This window comes from Pteropus medius, unplaced genomic scaffold (assembly GCF_902729225.1).
Source record: "Pteropus medius unplaced genomic scaffold, Ma_sr-lr_union100, whole genome shotgun sequence".
Lineage (NCBI taxonomy): Eukaryota > Metazoa > Chordata > Mammalia > Chiroptera > Pteropodidae > Pteropus > Pteropus medius.
Window position 1 is genome coordinate 267557 of NW_024353907.1, and position 19032 is coordinate 286588.

At 36.6% G+C, this 19032-nt stretch overlaps 2 pseudogenes; one reads left to right on the plus strand and one right to left on the minus strand.

The window, feature by feature from the left end:
* The first annotated feature begins 2998 nt into the window (after positions 1 to 2998).
* Positions 2999 to 3117, plus strand: LOC120593700 (uncharacterized; annotated as a pseudogene).
* An 8036-nt stretch (positions 3118 to 11153) lies between these two features.
* Positions 11154 to 16978, minus strand: LOC120593678 (60S ribosomal protein L10a-like; annotated as a pseudogene).
* Positions 16979 to 19032: the final 2054 nt, after the last annotated feature.

Consider the following 19032-nt stretch of genomic DNA (forward strand, 5'->3'; position numbering starts at 1 on the left):
AAAGAACTAGAAAGAGAACAGTAAACAAAATCCATAGTGAGTAGAAGGAAGGAAATAATAAAGATTTGAGCAGAAATAAATGAAATAGAGTCTAGAAAAATAATACAAAAGATCAATGAAAGTAAGAGCTCATTCTTTGAAAAGATAAAAAGTTGATTAATCTCTAACCAGTGTCATCAAGAAAGAACTGAAATAAATAAAATAAAAAATAAAAGAGAAATAACTACAGACTCCACAGAAATACAAAGGACTATAAGAAAATACTACAGTTTGTTGGCAATTATATACCAACAAACCGTACAATCTGGAAGAAATGGATACATTCCTAGAAACATATAATATCCTAAGACTGAGTAAAGAAGAAACAGAAAATCTGAACTGACTACCACCAATGAAATTAAATTAGTAATTTAAAAACTTCCAAAAAAACCCCAAAAACAACAACAAAAAAACAAAAGTGCTAGACCAGAAGGCTTTATAGGTGAATTTTATAAAACATTTAAAGAAGAACTAACACCAATTCCTCTCAAACTATTCCAAAAAAATTCGAGGAGAGAAGGCTTCTTAACTCTTTATCAGGCCACCATTACTCTGAATCCTAAACCAGACAAAGACAGTACAAAAAGAGAAAGCCATAAACCAATATTCCTGTTGAGCCCTCTCGCCCTCTCAGATGAACATTGATGCAAAAATCCTCAACAAAATATTAACAAACCAAGTTCAACAATACATTAAAAAGATCAACCAGGCAAAATGGCATAGATGATAGAAGTTTCATTCATCCCCTCTTGTGACCACATCAAAGTTGAGAGAGAAGCACGGAGCAAACAGCACGCAGAGTTGTCTGGATATTTAGATGAACAGAAGCCCTACAACTAGGGATAGAAATAAGAAATCATTTTGCAATGGTTGGAGGTAGGATGTGGCGAAAATGTGAGGCTGCCCGGTCTCCAGCAGCTGAGTGGGACAGAGGCTATGGCAGCGGCAGCTAGCAGCTGCAGATGCCTCTTAAAGGGACTGTGTCTGCAACATAAATTGTGTGGTGATAGATCTGCATTCTTTGATCACCAGTGCCAGGTTGGCAGCTCGGGGGGTACCAGGGACTTACAAGGAGACAGAGTGGTCAGAGAGAGGGCTAGATGCAAAGCTCTCCTGGGCAGAAGTGCAGGTGGTATCCATTGTTCCCCTGTTGAGCCCTCCCGCCCTCTCAGTATGTGGATGCAGAGCTGCCATAGCTGAGACGTCATCAAACTGGATAACAGAAGTCTCTCTGTCCTGAGGATTCCTTGAAACGATGCCTCCCCCAACTTGCAGCCCCAACCAAACTACTGCTAAGTGTATCCTCGGTGAGCCCAGTGCTCCTAACTGAGTCAACTTCAACACTCACACTGGTGGCAGCTGACCGCAGTTTCTGGTGTGGCCTCTTGAGGCAACTATAAGCACGACATCTGTGGATTGCTTGCTGAATCTTAATAGGTGGCCCCGGAGGGGCACAGGCTGAGGCTAAACTTGGCCTGCAGTTGAAACCCTCTCAGGACTGTGCCACTGGACACCTACTACACAAAGCCATGGTAATAAGACTGGGAGACTTAAGAGCTTTACTTAGTAGATAGAAACAAACACAGAAAGGCAACGAAAATAAGAAGACAAAGAAGCAGAAACCATATGAGAGAACAGAACAGAGATTCAGAAAAAATGTAGTCAAGCAATCTAACAGATGCAGAGTTCAAAACACTGGTTATAAAGAAGCTCAATTAACTTAGGAGAAGTGTAGATGATTTTAGTGAGAACTTCAACAAAGAGATTAAAAAAACATAAAAATGGAAATGGAAATTATAAAAGGGAACCAGTAAGAAATGAAGAATACATTATGTGAGATGAAGAGTATATTAGAAGGAATCAAAAGAGTAGAGGAAGAAGAGGATCAAAACACTGATATAGAGGATGGAGAAGCAAAGGACACTCAATCAGAATGGCAAGAAAAAAGAAGCCAAGGTTATGATAGTAATTTAAGGAGCCAATGAGACAAAATTAAATGTAAAAACATCCGGGTCATAGGAGTACCTGAAGAGGAACAAGAAGTTGAAAAGTTATTTGAAGAAATAATAATGGAAAACTTCTCTAACTTAGTAAAGGAAGTATAAATACAACCCCAGGAAGGTCAAAGAGTCCCAGAAAAGATTAACCCAAAGAGGTGAGAGGAAAGTTTTTCAGGTGATGTATATGTTTATGGCCTACTGTGGAAATATCTAATGAAATCCTAATAACGCCAGTAGTTTAGTTAATTGTTTTATACCCATGTTGATTTTTAGTTTTGATAAATGTATGTGGTTATATAAGAAGCTAACATTATAAACAGAGTGAATAAAGAAGAGTATCAAATGACCTATATAGAGGATGGGAAAGCCAAGGACACCCAACCAGAATGGCAAGAAAAAAGTAACCAAGAATATAATAATAATTTAAGGAGCATATGGGAAAAATTAAGGCTAACAAGATCTGTGTCATAGGGGTACCTGAAGAGGGAGAACAGGAAGTTGAATATATATTTGAAGAAATATATATGAAAAGCTTCCATAACCAGGTGAAGGAAATAGACATATAATCCCAGGAAGCTCGGAGAGTCCTAAGAAAGGAACCCAAAGAGGCCCACACCAAGACACATCATAATTAAAATGCCAAACATTAAATACAAAGAGAATCTTAAAAAGCAGCAAGAGAAAAGCAATTAGTTACCTACAAGGGAGCACTCATGAGACTGGCGGCTGATTTCTCAAAAGAAACCATTCAGTACAGAAGGGTTCGGCACAAAATATTTGACGTGATGAAAACCCAGGATCTATAACCAAGAATACTTTATCCACCAAAGCTATCATTTAGAGTTGAAAGACAGGTAAAGAGCTTCCCAGATAAAAATTAGTTAAAGGAATTTATTATCACCAAGCCAGTACAGGAAATGTTGAAGGGACTTCTTTAAGAAGAAAAAAATCATGTATCAGTCTGCGGCCATGCTACCCTGAACAAGACTGATCCCGTCTGATCTTGGAAGCTAAGCAGGGTCAGGCCTGGTTAATACTTGGATGGGAGACCACCTAGGAAGACTGGGTCCTGTAGGCGTAAAAAATAAAAATAAAAAAATAATAAGGGATTGTAAGCTGACAAGATCCTTGCAATCTGTGCGGTCAACCAAGGATTGCCTCGCCTAAAACAAAAACAAAACAAAAGCATGTATCAAAAACAGAAATAAAGGATGGTAACAACTTCATTCCTATCAATAAGTACCTCGAATGGAAAAGAATTAAGTGCTCCAACCAAAAGATAGAGAGGCTGAATGGATAAGAAAACAAGGCCCCTACATATGCTGCCTACAAGAGGCTCACTTCAGATAAAAAGACACACACAATCTAAAAGAGAGGGATGGAAAAAGATGTTGCCTTAATGGACATAGAGGGTATTGTGCTGAATGAAGTTAGTCAGATAAAGGCAAATATCACATGATTTCATGTATATGTGGAATCTAAAAAACAAAATAAACAACAACAAAAGCGGAAATAAATTCATAGATAGTATTTTGAGGGCTGCTAGATGGGAGTGGGATTGGGGAGACAGTGAAAAAGGGCAAAGGGTTTAAGAAGTACAAATGAATAGTTACAAAATAGACGTGGAGATGTAGAGTATAGCATAAGGAAAATAGTTAATAATGTAATAAATATGTAAGGGGGAGAGGGGTACTAGATTTAGTGTGGTGATCACTTTGTGAGTTATATAGATCTCTAATCACTATGCTGTACAACTGAAACTAATGTATTATTTTATGCCAACTATAATTGAAAAAAAACTCATTGAATTATTCGAGCAATTAATTGTCTATTATATTTCAATAAAGACGGAAAAAAATAAAATAAAAAAAGAAAACAGACTCACCGATACAGAGAACAAATTGTAATTCTTAGATGGGAGGGGGATTAGGGGGCTAGATGAGAAAGGTGAAGGGATGAAAAAGTACAAATTAATAGTTACAAAACAGTCATGGCGATTTAGAGTATAGCATAGAGAATATACTATTGTAATTATTGTATGGTTGTGTGTTATGCCAGATGGGTGCTAGAGTAATCAATGTATCATTTCATAAATTATATGTGTCTAACCATTGTAGTGTAGGTCTGAAACTAAAATAAAATAATTAAAAAATTTAAAAAAAAACAAAATAAAAATAAAAGTAAAATAAAAAATTAAAATCTTATGGTCATAAAAATTAAATAGATAATTCTTTTTTAAATTTTATTTTATTAGTTTCAAGTATACAGCACATTATTTAGACATTTATATAGTTTACAAAACAATCCCTCTAATTGTTCTTTCCTCTGGCTCTACACCCAGGCAATATATTAATGCTAACTGCATTCCCTATGCCTTGCTCCCCATCCTTGTGACCATCTATCAACTACTAATTTGTACTTCATTACAAATTAGTAGTTGATAGATGGTCACAAATTAGTAGTTGATAGATGGTCACTTCTTCTCATTTTCGCAGCCCCACAAATCCCCTTCCCTCTGGCTGTCATCAGATTTTCCTCTATATTTGTGAGTCTGTTTTTGATGAGTTTGTTCTTCTAGTTCCTTTGTTTCTGCATATAGGTGAAATCATATGATATTTATCTTTTTTCTGTCTGACTTATCTCACTCAGCATAATAAATTCTCAGTCCATCCATGTCATTGTAAATGGTAGAATTTCGCATTGTTTTAATAGCTGAGTAATATGCCATTGTATATATGAACCATAATTTTTTTAAAATTAAGTTTATTGGGGTAATATTGGTTAATACAATTATATAATTTTCAGGTGTACATTATAATTTAACATCTGCATGTTCTATTGTGTTTCCAACCCAAAGTCCAATTTCCTTCAGCTACCATATATTTGATCTCTTTTACCCATTTCATCCTCCCTCTACCTCCCATATTTGACCCCTTTACGCCATCTATATCTCCCCTCCTCCCCACCCCTCACCCGCTGGTAATCACTAGTATATAGTTGATATCCATGAATCTCTGTTTGTCCTGTTCCATTGTTGCTTTTAGGTTTCTATCTCACATATAAGTGATATCATGTGATTTTTCAACTTTTTCCATCTGGCTTATTTCGCTTAGCATGATTATCTTGAGGTCCATCCAGTTTGTCACAAATGGCAGTATTTCATATCTTCTTATGGCTGAGCAATATTCCATTGTATATCTGTACCACAGCTTCTTTAGCCTATTATGTATCATAGGACACTTCGGTTGTTTCCATGTCCTGACCACTGTGAATAGTGCTGCTATGAACATCGATGTGCAAATACCTTTTCGGAAAAGGATTTTCAAGTCTTTAGAGTAAATACCCAGTAGAGGGATTGCTGGATCATATGGTACATCAATTCTTAGTTTTTTGAGGAACTTTCATACTATTTTCCATAGTGGCTGCACCAATTTGCAGTCCCACCAGCAGTGTATGAGGGTTCCTTTTTCTCTGCATCCTCTCCAACATTTGTTATTACTTGTCCTATTGATTATAGCCATTCTAACAGGTGTGAGATGGTATCACATTGTGGTTTTGATTTGCATTTCCCAAATAGCTGGTGATGTTGAACATGTTTTCATATGTTTGTTGGCCATTTGTGTGTCTCATAGGGAGAAAAGTTTGTTCAAGTCCTCTTTCAATTTTTTGATTGGATTGTTTTTATTTTATTGTTGTTATTGTGTCTTATGAGTTCTTTATATATTTTGGATATTAGTCCCTTATCAGAGGCGTTGCTTTCAAATATATTCTCCCATTTGGATGGCTGTCTCCTTACCTAGTTGACAATTTCTTTTGCTATGCAGAAGCTTTTTAGTTTGATGTAGTCCCATTCATTTATTTTTGTTTTTACTTCCCTTGCTTCGAGGTCAAATTCATAAAATCCTCTTTAAGTCCAAGGTCCTTGAGTTTAGTTCCTATGTTTTCTTCTATGCATTTTATTGTTTCAGGTCTTATATTTAGGTCCTTAATCCATTTTGAGTTAATTTTGGTGTGTGATGATAGACAATAGTCTAGTTTCATTGTTTTGCGGGTGGCTTTCCAGTTTTCCCAGCACCATTTATTGAAGAGGCTTTCCTTTCTCCACTGTATGTTTTTGGCTTTTTTTGTCAAAATTATTTGCCCATGTAAATATTGGATTACTTCTAGACTCTCGATTCTGTTCCACTTGTCCATGTGTCTGTTTTGCTACCAATATCATGCCGTTTTGATTGCCGTTGCTTAGTAATATAATTTTAAGTCGGACAGAGTGATGCCTCCAGCCTCATTCTTTTTTCTCAGGATGACTTTGGCAATTTGAGGTCTTTTGTGCTTCTATACGAATATGGTGATATTTTGTTCTATTTCTTTAAAAAAATGCCACTGGGATTTTGATGGGAATTGCATTAAATATGTATAATGCTTTAGGTAATATGGTCATTTTAACTATGTTGATTCTTCCAATGCAAAAACATGGAATATCTTCCCCTTTCTTGTATCTTTTAATAGGGTCTTATAGTTTTCATTTATAGGTCCTTCACATGTTTTGTTAGATTTATTCCTAGTACATATGCTTTTTGTTGCAATTGTAAAAAGAATTATTTTTTCAACTTCTTTTTCTGACACTTCATTATTAGAGTATAGGAACGCTATGGATTTTTGAACGTTGATTTTGTACCCAGAAACTTTACTCTATTTGCTTATTGTTTCTAGTAGTGCTTTTGTGGAGTCTTTAGGGTTTTCTATATAGAGAATCATGTCATCTGCAAATAAAGACAGTTTGATTTCTTCATTATCTATATGGTTGTTTTATATATTTCTCTTGCCTGATTACACTCACTAGGACCTCCAATGTTATATTGAATAAGGTGGTGATAGTGGACAGCCTTGTCTTGTTCCTGATCTTGGAAGATTTTTAGTTTTTCACCATTAAGTATAATGTTGGCTGAGGGTATGTCATATATGGCCTGTATTATGTTAAGGTACTTTCCTTCTATACCAATTGTGTTAAGTGTTTTGATGATAAATGCGTGCTGTGTCTTGTCAAAGGCTTTTTCTGCATCTATTGATATGATCATATGATACTTACTTCTTAATTTGTTTATGTGGTGTATCACATTAATCGATTTGCATATGTTGAACCAAGCCGGTGTCCCTGGGATGAAGCCCACTTGATCATGGTATGTAATCATTTCAAATTGTTGCTGTATTCAGTTCATTAGTATCTTATTTAGGATTTTTGCATCTGTGTTAATGAGAGATATTGGTCTGTGGTTTTCTTTTTGTGTGTGTTGTCTTTACCAGGTTTTGGTATCCTGGTAATACTGTCCTCATAAAATGAATTAGGAAGTATTGCTTCCTCTTCGAAATTTTGGAAGAGTTTGAGGAGAATAGATTTTAATTGTTCCTTGAACAATTGGTAGAATTCACTGGTGAAGCCATCTGGTCCTGGACTTTTGCTTTTTGGTAGGTTTTTGATGACTGTTTCAAGTTCCATATTGCTGATCTATTTAGATTTTCCAGTTCTTCTTGACTCAGTCTCGAAAGGTTGTATCTTTCTAAGTACTGGTCTATTTCTTCTAAGTTATTAAATTTGGTGTTATATACTTTTTCATAGTATTCTTCTATGATTCTTTGTATTTCTGCGGTGTGTGTCGTAATTTCTCCTCTTACATCAGTGATTTTGTTTATTTGTATTCTTTGTCTATTTTCTTAAGTGAGTCTAGCCAGAGGTTTGTCAATTTTATTAACATTCTCAAAGAACCAGCTGTTTGTTGCATTTATTTTTTGTATTTTTTTTTTGTTAAACAAACAGTTTTGCTTTCAATTTCTTTTATTTGTGCTCTAATTTTGATGATTTCTTTCCTTCTGCTGACTTTAGGCTTCATTTGTTCTTCTTCTTTCTAGTTTTTGGAGATAAAATGTTAGGTCATCTATTTGGAATAATTCTTGCTTTTTGAGATAGGCCTATAATGATATGAACGTTCCTCTAATGACTGCTTTTGCTGTGTCCCAAAAGTTTTGATATGTTGTACTATCATTATCATTTGTTTCTATGTATCTCTTGATCTTTCTTTTTATTTCTTCCCTGACCCAGTTATTCTTCAGTAGCATGTTGTTTACTCTCATGTATTATAGTTCTTCCAGCTTTCTTCTTACAGTTGATCTCCAGCTTCAAAGCATTATGATCAGAGAATATGATTCACATATTTCATCCCTCTTATATTTGTTGAGGGTATGTTTGTGTCCCAGTATGTGGTCAATCCTTGAGAATGTTCCATGTGCACTAGAGAAGAATGGATAAGCAGCTGTTTGGGGATGAACGGCTCTCTAAATGTCAATTATGTCCAGTTGGTCTAATGTGTCTGATATTATTTCCTTATTGATTTTCTGTTTGGATGATCTGTCCATATCCGAAAGTGAGGTATTTCAGTCCCCTACTGAGACAGTGTTTTGGTCTGTTTCTCCCTTTAGTTCTGTTAGTAATTGCTTTATATATTTCAGGGCTCCCTGACTGAGAGTATAGATTTTAATAAGTATTTTGTCTCTTTGTGCATGATTCCCTTTATCACGATGACGTGTCCCTCAGTATCGTTCTTTAACTTTTTTATTTTGAAGTCTATTTCATCTGATATTAGTACCACTACCACCGCTTTTCCCTGAATGTGTTTGCTTGGAATATCATTTTCCACCCTTTCACTTTGAGTCTATATTTGTCTTTGGAGCTGAGATGTGTTTCCTGGAGGCAGCATATGGTTGAGTTTTGTCTTTTGATCCAATCTGCAACTCTGTGCCTTTTTATTGGTGAGTCCAACCCATTTATATTTAGGGTGATTATTGAAGTATGAGATTTTCTTACAGCCATTCTATGTTTTTCTTTCTGGTAGCTCAGTGTTTCCATTGCTTCCTAGTCTTTTTGTGTCTGTTTTTGTTTGTTTGTTTGTTTGTTTGTTTTTGTTTTTGTTTGGGTTTAAGGGTTTTCCCTCTAGTCCTCCTGGTTTATGTTATATACTTCAGTTCTGAATCTTTAGCCTGTGTTTACCATTATGAATATGTAGATGATAGTTATATATATAGTCGTCCATTTTCTTCTGCGTGTGCCTTATCTCCATTTCCTTTTGTGAATTTAGATCTTTGAATCCTCCCCTTTTCAGTCATTGGTATCTCAATTTGTTCCTATGTATGCTGAACGTTCATTTCTATCTTGCAATAGCAAATCTCTTCTTACTGTTTAAGCTTATAATACCCAGTTCTTTGTAAGGGTAGCACTCCTTGTTTCTATCAGCTTGTGAGTCACCTTACTCCTAATTATGTGCTTTTAAAAAAATTATGGTTTGGTTGAGCTGATCCCTTTCAGTATTTCCTGTAATGTAGGCTTTGTATTTGAGAATTCCCTCTATTTTGTATGTCTGGAAATGTTTTTATTTCTCCTTCATGTCTAAAGAAGAGCTTAGCTGGATACATTATTTTCGGCTGGTAGTACCTTTCATTTAATAATTTGAATATTGGATCCCACTCCTTTCTGGCCAGTAAGGTTTGTGCTGAGAAGTCCAATGATAATCTAATGGGTTTTCCTTTTTAGGTTACCATCTTCTTTTCCCTGGCTTCCCTGAGAATTGTCTTTGTTGTTAATTTTTGATAATTTTAATAGAATTTGTCTTGGATAAGGCCTTTTTGGGTTGAGATAGTTGAGTGTTCTGTTGACTTCTTGAATTCCAAGCTCCAGCTCATTTCATAGATTTGGGAATTTCTTGCTAACTATTTGTCTGAGAATGCTTTCTAATTCCTGCTCTTTTTCTTCCTCTTCGAGAATGGCCATTATTCTTATGTTTCCTCTTCTGATGGTATCAGCTAGTTCTTTTATTTCTTTTTCATTACTTTTCATTATTTGGTTTCTCTCTTCTTTCTTCTGATTCGTTTCTATTTCTGTTTTCGATATTACTGATCCTCTCCTCCATTTAATTGACTTTATTTTCCATGTTTGCATTTCATTTTCCAAGCTATTTCATTTTTCATCTCTTGCAATTGTTCTTTATCTCCAGAAGTTCCATCTGGTTCTTTTTGAAGGTGTCAATCTCCTTGCTAAAGAACTCATTCTGCTCATCTAGTTGTTTTTTCAATTCCTTAAATTGTTGATGTGAATTTTGGATCTCATTGAGTTTTTTCCAGAAGTACCATCCTGAATTCTCTGACATTTAAGACGCATATTTCTATGTCTGTCAGTTTATTTTCTGTAGATTTTCCTCTTTCTTTCTGAGATGCCTTGTCACCTTGGTTGTTCATGGTGTTTAATGGACTATTTCTCCACCTGGGCATTAATGGAAGTGTATTCTTCTTCTTTTTTTCCAGAAAGATTTATTTTGTAAAGGTCTCCCTTTAGCCTATTGCAAAGAAAGCAATTTTCTTTTGGTTTCCAGTAAGTGGCATCTAAGCCTCTTGGATCCCTGTTTTATATAAAGTCTTAATAATGCCTTTTTTTCTTATAGATGTTTAATCATGCTCGCTAACCTCAGTCTCAGTCCCTGTCAATAGCAACAGTTTTGGTAGCATTTGCTCATGTTCCCCTGAGACTCTGTGGTATTCAGTCTTGGAGAATATGGAGGGAGGAACTCTCTGGGTTGAGAGATGGGTGCTGTGGCTCGGCCTCCTGTTTTGCAGCTGGGGCTAGTAATAATCAACTGTTTTTCCTCTGTCACCCTGGCTTCTCTGCCATCCCCACTACTCTGATTTCTGGCCTGATCCCTGGGTACTGCCACTGGCTGAGTGGAGCTCACAGCTCTCCCAGGCAGGGTTGTTCAGGGAACCTGCCACACCTTCTCCCCTCACCCTCCTCCTTTATGGGGGTCCGGCTGGGGGAGGCAGCTTCTTTGTTTCTCCTAGTCTACTGCCCAACTCCCAGGGTTCTGACCTGTGTTAGCTCTTATGTGCAGATCCCAAGCTCAGACGTGGTGATGTGCAATTTGGGTGTTTTTGTCAAGTTGTAGATATTCAGCTTATTGTCATTTCAAGGGGAGAGATTCCAGGAAGTCTCTCACTCCACCATGTTTCTGATATCACTTCCGTGATTTTTTTTTCATGGTAGCAATACAGTTTATTAAGTGTGCCTTATTACAGGTGCTAAGGCTTGTCCAAGGTGCTCTTAATATATAAAGCCCAGATATTCTGCTAATTCTTTTTGAACAATGACACCAGGATATTGACAGCTAAGTGGACAATGTACACAGGTACATCATCTGTCATCTTAGCATGGCCAACAGTCACTGCCAGATGCAGCACCTTTTCATCTGGAACTTGATCTGGATTTCACTTCATCGACTTTGGTCACCATGTTCTCATTGTGGGTCAGCATGGAAGAGAACTTGCCTGCCTTATTCAGTCTTGGGCCCAGGATTCATGGGATCTGCTTGATCAGAGACTCTGAAGCCAAAAATGTATCATACTTCTTTGATTTTTATTCTTGCTGAATTTCTTCAGCACCTCGATGTTCATGTGGGGAATAGCCACAGCCTTGGCCTCGTCACAATGCTGTTGGTCCTCCAGAAAACATACAGAGAACTTCGGGTGGGTAGTGGATTTAAGCCTGAGGGTGCCCCAGAAACGTTTTCCTTCTGAGGGTCATAGCTCTTCAAGTTGATCTGCAGCCCCACTGTCTCCAAAATCCCCCACACTTGTGCTGGTTCCTTGCCGGATTTCTTGCACCACCTCAAGAGAGTATCCTGAGAGACTGCTACTCATGATGCCTCTTACCAAAAAAAGAAAAAAAAACAGAAAAGAGAACTAGGTATTACATTTTCAATGACTCACCCTGATTCTATTAAACCTCCTAATAATGTCTCCCTGCACTACCACAGCAGTTCACTTGAGATTCCTGAGTTCTCTATGTCTCTCTCTCTTTTTTAATATGAGCAATATAGACTCTTCATTCTCAAATTAAAAAGAATTAAGAAAAATATCCATCAATTTTAGAGTTTGCTTCTAATCTGATTTTGGGAAGACTCACTTTTCCTCGCCAATACATTTCTTTACAATAGGGGCAATCATTTGTACAGTCTTTTTAATTTGGTCCATGAAATGATGAAAAAGAAAGCCAAATCAACCTTTTTTTTTCAATTTAGTGTTTTCCATCCTAATGAAATTGCTTTTCTGTGATATTTCAGGGATGGAAATACAGTGATGTGCTACTTAAAATGAATTACCTGTACTCTTAACTACAACTGAGATAATTGCCACATCTTTCAATTCCTAACAGGTGATTTTTTTTTCTTATAAGCTTCGGGGACACTCTAATCATAACATATAGTTTGAACATTATATTTCTTTGAATCTTATTTCCTAATCTACCTTATAAATTACCATTATTCCTCTTCTAGACTGTTCATAAATATTTTCCTTGGAGCTTAGACTTTTTTGTTTAGTCTTATTTTAAAGTTGCATTTTGGGCAGCATCATCTACATTGGTTGTGGCATAATTATATTAAGGAATGTAAGAGAAGCTTGTGGTACTTTAAAATAATTAGTTTAGTCTTTTCCTCTTAGAAGTCCAAAATTAGTTTACGAATTGACAATTTCCCACCTTATTGATTCTTAATAACTAATGGGACTCTAGAATTTCATATTATTTTGGCGGTGAACTAAACTCCTTCAAAAATTGAAAAAAAACTAAATATAGCAATGCAGAGAGTTATTGCATCTATCTGCATGTTATATTTCTTGTGTTTTGATTTGCTTCAAAAATTTTACTACAGTAAAAATCTCAGTGTTATGTTTTATTTCTAGATGGTTCCTTGAAAAATCACCAAAGGGTCAGAATCAGCATCACTTTCAGAAATCATTGGCCAGTGATCTAATGTCTCCTAGGAAGAGTCTCATCAGGAAAAGTAGGAAATTTTCTTAGGGCTTTCTCTCATCTCTGTCAGTAGCACAGATCACTCCTAAACCATAACAACCTAATCTGGAGACCCTTTGGGCTGTAGACAGTGGAACTGAGAGTGGTACAAAAGTGATATGCATTGTGCTGAGATGAGTGGAACTCTCAGGGTGGGTGCTGGTGGGAGAATAGGCTGATGACAGGCTCACTCTGAAACAGCTGCTGCAATGGGTATAGCCTCACTTCTAGGGAAAGTAAGAAAGGGGAGAATGGGATGGGCATGGCGCAAAAAGCAAGGACCATACCACACAGAGGCAAGATTAATATCTCATTGGTGGCTTGAACTAGAAATAAACAGTAACCAGGGTCTTTAGACAAAGCAGGTGGTACCTCAGTGATTCATGCTCTCAGAGATATTAGGTAATCTAGGGAAGGACCAAAATCAAGTCTCACCCTTGCAAACTTTATTTACATGGGTAGAACATATAAATATAGGAAAGGTCATTGTGAAAGACTTATTTTTACAACTATATATATTTTTGACAATCTACTTATCAGGAGGCAGGATATACATGCTGTCCCCTTGAACTTAGGCAGGCTTGTGACTACCTGTATCCAATAGAATACAGCAGAAGTAATGTTATCTGACTCCTTAGGCTCAGTAAAAAAAAGGAAAGGTAGCTACTGCCTTGTTCACTACAACAGTCTTGCTTAGAGTCCTGAGTCTCCATTTAAAAGGACAACTATCTTATGGCAGTCATACAGTAAGGAAACCAAGCTACATAAATAGACTATGTATAGATGCTCCAGTTGATGGCCAAAAACCAACTGCCAGCCATGTGAGTGTACCATCTTGGACTTCCAAGTCAAGACTTCACATGACTGAAGCCCCAGATAACATTTTACCACAGCTGCATAAGAGCCTCAAGTGAAAAATACTACCTGAGCTCTTCATGAATTCCTGACTCCAGGCAGTATAGTTTAACCAGTATCCACTCCTGATGTTAAGAAAACATAGCTAGTCTTAAAACCTCATATAAAACATTACTTAATAATTAGACTGTAAATTGAATTAAGCCTAATAGTTTTTGCTTTCTTCTCCTTTATGATTTAACCATTTTCTCCTTGCCTTCAGTGGGATCTATTCAGCATTTCTCTCTTGTATTTCAAGGAGCTGAGTTTTTTGCCAATAAAGCAGACCTAGTTTCCACAATGACCTGCCCCCTCTCTCCCTCAGTGGCCCTTGTGAATTAGTCAAGACTCTCTCAGTCAAAGGTGATAGAAACCTAATTCAAACTAGTTTAAGAAAAAAATAGGAGGCTATTTATTGGTCTAATGCCTAGAACATCCAGGGATAGAGCTAACTTTAACCAGGCTATAACCAGAAATTCAGACAATATTTTTTTTCTCTCTCTCTCTTCCTCACCTCTTCCTCTCATCATGTTCATATTCATTCTCTGCCTCCCTGTCTCTCTCTTCATTTCTGTCTTTCTCTATCTCTTTTTCTATCTCTATCTCTACCTCTATCCATCTCCGTCTCTGTCCCTTTCACTCTCTTCTTCTCTTCCTCTTTCCTTCTCTCTCTCCTTCTCTCTATCTCTCCCCTTCTCTATCTTCCTCCTTCTATCTTTCTATCCCTCTGTCCCTCCCTGCCTCCTTCTCTTCCTTCTTCCTGCTTCTTCACCATACTTCTTGCATTACCAAAATTCATCCTCAGGTTCTCATGGCATAGCATCAAAGTAGCCACCAGAATCTCTACCCTTAGATCCTGCCAGCTCAGCCACCAGAGCAGAAATAATAGTCTCTACTCAAACTTCTGGAAGAAAAATCCCGGGAAGGACTCTCATTGCCCTGGTTGAGGCCTTTGGTCGAAGGTGCATCAATCACTGTAACCAAGGAGATGGGCTGGTCTGATTGCTAGGTTTTCAGCACCTGCACACCCCTGTAACCACAGTTAGCCCCATCCACACCACATGGACTGGTTTCCCTTGGTCCAGGTAGGAGTACACCTTTGGTTCAGTCTACTTTATAATGACAAGACAAAACCAAGTGATGTGGTATTAGGGCTGAGTACTTGTGAGTCTGGTAGGAGTGTTTAAAATGGATAAGGAAGTTAGACAAGGCCATATGTTTCTCACAGGAACATTTTCAGAGGAAACATGAGGCAAGGAACTGGACAGACAAAATAACTGCTTCCCCTTGAACCTCCTTTATTAATTTCTGGAAACTCTTGATCTCTATGGTAAGCCCAGCTACTACTTAGGCTTTTTTGCACTAATCTTGTTCTCCATCTGAAAAAATTTAAACTGTCCTTGTTTTCAGTTGATTCAGCTTTAAGACAAAGTTGCAGAGACCATATTCTGACACTGCTCCTTAGTTCCACCTCTAATAATTCTGCTTAATTTGAAGAAACAACATATCTCAGTTTTTACAAGACAGGTCAATGATAACCAGTCTTCCCACATATGGGGACGCCAGCCAGGAAACTCAGTCCAGTGTCCAGGGCTATGCTACCTACTCCTATACTCCCTGCTTTATATAGACACTGAATCTAGAGTTGGTGAAAGCTGAGGTGATTATCTTTGTCACTTCTATATTCCACTCCATACCTAGCTCTGTAAACTGGCTTCCTTTACTTACTCATCTGTGATCCAAAATGGCAGACCAAGCCATAAAGTCTATAAAAGTTTTCAACTTAAGCACGCATGATCCACCAGTCTTCAATCAAGTTGGTCAGAAACATCAGCGACAAAATATAAACTCATGGATCCGTATGTCAGCTGGGAGTTAGCTGATCTTAATTAGCTCAGTTGGGTGACTGTACTCCACGTGTGTACATTCTAAGACCCAAGCTGTAGAGGCAGAAATTGTCCAGAAGTTCTTCTCATAGGATAAAAGAGGCACAAAAGGGTGAGCAGAAATACACAAAACCTCTTAAAATGTAGGTTCAGAATGGCACTCTGACACTTCTACATATATACCATTGGCCAACACAAGTCATAAGGCAAGCCCAAAGTCAGGAAAAGAACATTCTGCCCATAATGAGACCATTATAAGGATGTGGATGAAAAGGAGGGTAAACAAAATGAGGCTAATAACTGAATCTTCGATGAAGAAAATCTGATTGGTTTAGCTCTGGTTTATAGGGTCAGGATCAAAATATCTAATTGCTGTCAATAGCTGAGACCAAGAGGGTGATATAAAAATCTTGTGGATGTAAGATAAAAGGGTATGGTTGGGGTAGTTCAGTTAGAATGCAAGATAGTTATGGAAAGGACATTGTCATTACTGATGTGACATTTTCTACTTCTCCAGTGGACAAAATTCTACTCTCCAAAATGTACAGTGCGTGTTTGAGCAACTAGAGGCTCTTTTATATCTCGAAAAGATCACATCCAATGTAACTTCACCTTATTTACTTCTAAATTCATTTTAGGTAATTCTTTGAGAAGTCAATTATACCCGTCTTTTCTCATTCATGGATTCATTGAAAGAATCATGTGAAATTCTATTATTAAAGCTATGCTTTGAAAAACTGACAATAAACCAATGAATATTGTTATTTACCACTACCTAGATAAAGGTTCTATCTCTAGCTAAGTTTCCAAGAGTAGGAGGGCTGGTTTTCCATCTATGATGTCAATTTTGTACATAATCTTATCTTAATACCAATTATCTTCCAACCTACCTTAGATATTATCTCCTTTAGGCAGCTTTCCTCAACCTCACTTCCAAGTCCAGTCTGATGCTCCTGATCTATTGTCCCACCAACCCCTGAACATACCCCAGAACTGTTCTGTAATCGAAACTTTATTTATCAGCTCCTCCCTTTCTACTTTCCATGATCCCAATTCTTGAAATAGGCTGTGTTGTCTCATTCACTGTTATATTGGGCATGGGGCCTTAGACACAAAAGAAGCTCTGTAAGTGTCTGAGAACTTAATGACTGAGCCCAGAGTGCAGCGACCCTGGAGTCACTCACCACTGTGTGACCTTGAGTAATTGGCCCCTCCTCTCTTCTTCTATCAGATGAAGGGCTTGGGTTAGTTAGCTGGTTCTCATTCTTGATGTCCATCATGACGCAGTGTCAATACTTAGGTTTATTGTCAGTAGTCATCAGTAATTATAAAGTTTCAACATTTTTTTAAATTAACTTTTTATACATAAGATGATTACTTTTTATATAACTAAGAAAAGAGTCACATTTATTTGTTAAAATAATGCCACGCTTATTTTCTAACATTCTTATATGACCTCCAGAGGGAAGACGATTATAGTCATTGAGCGCACAAGGAATTCTTAAATGAGTCCATGAGCCTGTGTTACTCTTATCAACATTATTCTTCATATGTATTGTGGAGGAAAATCAATATAAATCCTCATATCTATGGGATCCCAAAATCACTTTCAGATAGGGATTAAAAAAAATTCTTTCATCAATGTCATACTATAGCTTCATCTTGGTGTACTAAAGGTAACACCATTAATAAAATTTTGTTGAGATTAATGTTATCTAGGATTTTTTTAACTTAAACTATATAGAAGGAAACAAATATGAAATAAAAATGAAATTTTCATTAAAAGTATAAGGACTGTCTGTACAACTTCAGTTATGAAAAAAAATTGCCTATCTATACATTTTCATCTCCTTTGAGATTAAGAATTGAAGAAATTGTGGGGAAGAGGCCTGATAGGAAATCCACTCAATTTTCTTTTTTCCTTTTGATTTATGGTCACCTTAACAAAGGTAAAACAAGAGAAACCTCTGAAGTAACATATGCCCCATAAGGGTCCACCAGGATAAGTAACTGGGCAAAGGGAGGTGATAATGAAGTGTGACCATTAAAATCTTGAGAAAAAAATGGGTTTTTATTCTTTCTACTTAGTTTTATAATAATAATAGTAAGAACTGAATTCTTTAAAAGGTTACTCTGTGCCAGAAACAATTATTAATGTTTTTCACTTTACCAGCTCATCTAATCTTCAAGTACGCTATGAGATATGTACCATTATTATCCCCATGTCTCATAGTGAGGAAACTGAAATGCAGACCAATTAATTAATTTGCTCAAAGTCACAGAGATAGGCAATAATAGGGCCAGAATTTGAACTCGAGGAATCTGAATCCAGAGCCTTTGCATTTCCCTAATAACGTTGTATCTAAAAAATTAGGAAGATTATGAAATACACACAAGAATAGGTCAACCATGTTTCAAGTATTCTGACATCTTCCCTTAGCTTTTTTCCCATTTACTTTGGTCATCCTCCTAGCTTATATATAAAAAGAAAGAGATTACAAACTGTTATAGACAATGATTAAAATCTATTCATCTACTCTGCATAACTACTACTGCATCATCTGGGATTTATTTTTCCTTCTCTTGCTTCTATTGATACCTTTCACACACAGTTATACCATTCAAATGCAAAGCATGAATGAGAGATAGAAAATGAAAACTGCCTTTCATATAAACAAATTACAATTAATCCTTGAGTATAAAATTGAGTTTAGAATCAGGTCACTTAACGCCTTTGATTATGCCTGCCTGACTATCTTAATATATTGTTTTAATCCATTTCCCGTTTAGAAAAAATAAAGTGCAGATCGCTGCCAACGTTAGTTTAACATCATGCATAGGAATGACACTTTTTCTAGGACTTGACATTTTCATCAATCAAGAATTATATTTTGTAAATGGAAATACCACTACTAAAAACAATATTATACATAGAATGATGTCATTTGTTTCCAAAGATTATCAATATACTAAAGCAATGTGAAAATAATAATAAAAATGAGATATTTCATGGCAAAATTTGGGAGTAAAGTTAGGACTGTAATCCATAAGTTATCTTGGGGTAAACGCTGTAGCTGCAAACACCTCTGGCGACGATTCTTGGGGTGAATGGGAAATGGGTTAATTTAGTGGTTAAAAGTTTAGGGTTGGAAATCAAAAAAAAAAAAAAAAAAAAAGAGTTCCAGCTCATTTATATATGTTCCTATCTGTATCATCTTGGACAATTTATTCTTTGATTCTATATTTATCCTTTTGTGAAATGGAGATAATTGTATTGCCCTCATACAAATATAGTGAGGGTTAAATAAAAGTAAGACATTTAACACACTGT